At 40.9% G+C, this 2,532-nt stretch overlaps 1 protein-coding gene across 2 annotated transcripts in view; it reads right to left on the bottom strand.

Moving 5' to 3' along the window:
- PEF1 (penta-EF-hand domain containing 1) overlaps nt 1-2,532 on the bottom strand; it is a 25,390-nt gene that overhangs the window by 15,397 nt on the left and 7,461 nt on the right. The gene's annotated exons all lie outside the window — the stretch shown is intronic.

Raw genomic sequence — 2,532 nt, 5'->3', positions numbered from 1 at the left:
CAACATTTGGGGCGAGGAAAGATCACAGTTACCCCTAGGTATATTGAATAAATTTGTCATTGTTTCTGTAGAGATTCTTAAATAAGGTCTTAACCAATTAATGTCCTTTAATAATTTCTGAAAGTCATTCAGGGTTTTAAGGCAATTTTTTTGTATTTCTACCTTTTGAGGCTTAATACATTGATTTTTAATTATGGTTCCTAAGTATTTGAAGGGCGTTTCTCTTTGTACCTTTCCTGGAGCAATTTTTAAGCCCTATTTAGAGAGTTGTTTTTTTTTTTATTTCAGTGGTCGCCAACCTTTCCGGCTGGTGACTGCTGCTTAAATTGGGTAAACATTGCTAAAGTCTGCTTTTCCTGTGGGCTTGCCAAGAGCAAGTCGTCCATGTAATGGATAATGTAATGCTGGGGCTACTTGCCTTTTAATGGTTGGATAGCTTGAACAATGTATTTTTGACACAAGGTGGGGCTATTGGCCATGCCTTGAGGCAAAACTTTCCATTGATATTTTTTCATAGGCTTTACATTGTTAATGGATGGTACCGGGGAATGGTGAAAAAATAATTCTTGAGATTTACTATATAAGGGACCAATTTAGAGGTATTTGTGAAGGCGCTATGGTGTGCATGGTAGTGTTAACTGCTTTAAGAACATGGAACAACCGCCACTTTCCCGTTGCCTTCTTAGGTATTGTCAATATAGGAGTATTCCAAGGACTACTGGTAGGCTCTATGTGGCCAGCCTTCAGTTGTTCCTGTATTAATTCATGAATATGCCCTGATTTTTTCTTGGTTAATGGCCATTGATCTATTCATATAGGTGTATTATCTTTTCATTGTATAGGATTAGCATGAGGGTGAGGAGATTGATTAATGGCCATTCCTAAAAAGGTTGATATTCTACTTCTTGTCTTCCTGGGTTCCCTTTGGCTTGAATGGGTTTTCTAATCCCCTGATTATTTTTCCCTAAACCTTGACCAGCTTGATATTCCATCTGAGTTATTAAATGCTATCCCTTGCCGGTAACAATACACCCTTATAAACCCTCCAAAACATCTGGCCCCATAAGTTGACTGAAATTCCAGAGACTATATAGGGCTGAAACCATTCTGTTTATCCTTTCTTATTTTGCCATTTTAACACTGCAGTACTACGTTGAGTATTATCAGGAATTATGACCCCTGTAATAGACCCCATAGTTTCTACTATAGACCAATTTGGAAGCCAGAATTCTTTACTAATAACACTGACATTAGCTCCAGTGTCTACTAAACCCTTAGTTCTTCTTTTATTTTTAAATTTATAGGATGGGTTTTACTAATTTCATGTATTTAATAGATATTTGAGCTTCTAAATTTTGTGTTCCTCTTTTTCTATTTATAGCCTTACCTTGCTGAATATAAGGTATGAGTAGGAGCTGAGCAATTCTTTGTCCTGGGGTAACTTGCATAATCTGTTTGCATTCCAGTATTACCTTGATTTTTCCCTTATAATTTGAATTTATGACTCCAAGCAAAACAGTCATTTCAGTGTTTCCATTTCTTCCTAAGACTGATCCTAACGCTCCTGGTAGTAAAGGCCCCCAATTCCCACAGGAACAGCTTGCCGAGCTATGTCAGGGGTCCGAGTGACTGCTACTATGTTGGTGAGATTAAGGCCTGCATTCCCCAGAGTGGCTTGGATGAAGGAATTCACTGTGGGCCTTGCAGGGCGTAAACCACCTGTTGTTGCCGGGGCTGGGGAAAGCCCCTCTGGCCATTTCCCTTCTGGCCACGCCCTATGCCTTGATGTAAGGGCTGCCCATCTCTATGAAATTCAGATCTACATCGATTCGCCCAGTGATTTTCTTTCTGACACTAGGACACAAGGAAGGTGCAGCTGCGTTGTTCCAAGCGGGAGGTGGAATGCGCACGCCTTTCCTCTGCTGTCCGCCACCCTGAGTCCTTTCTGGCTGCCTACGTTCCTTTTGGAAGTGTCCTGGCTTCCCACGATTAAAACATTTTTTACTCCTCACTGTTACAGCGGCAGCTAATAAGTTTGCATGAAAAGTGCTTGATTCTACATCCTGACATGCTTGAATCATTTCTGTAATGGTACCACATTTTCTTAGAGGTGTCAGACATTTTTTACAATCAGCATTGGCATTTTCATATGCTAATTGCCGAATCAAGATGTCTCCTATTACATGCTGTATTTGCCGTGTCTCACTACTCGAGTAAGGTGAGCCACAAAATCAGAAAATGATTCCGTGGTCCCTGCATACACTTAATAAAAGCTCCCTCAGGATCCCCTTTAGCTGGTAAAGCCCACCAGGCCTTTCTTCCACAAAGTTTAATCTGCTCATAAGTTTATTGCACATACCCTCGCTGATTTTGCAAGTCACTGTATTGTCCTGGTCCTGCTAACATTTCAAAAGTTATTTGGACATTCTGCCCTCGATTGGTACGAGCCTGCTCTTGACATCTCTCTAAAAATTCTCCCTTCCACAGCAAGTAGTCCCCTCCATCTTGGGCTGCATGAGCCAAAGCGTACCA

Source organism: Myotis davidii, unplaced genomic scaffold, assembly GCF_000327345.1.
Source record: "Myotis davidii unplaced genomic scaffold, ASM32734v1 scaffold88, whole genome shotgun sequence".
NCBI lineage: Eukaryota > Metazoa > Chordata > Mammalia > Chiroptera > Vespertilionidae > Myotis > Myotis davidii.
The sequence above is the reverse complement of the archived record's forward strand: the minus strand, read 5'-3'. Positions and strand labels throughout refer to the sequence as shown.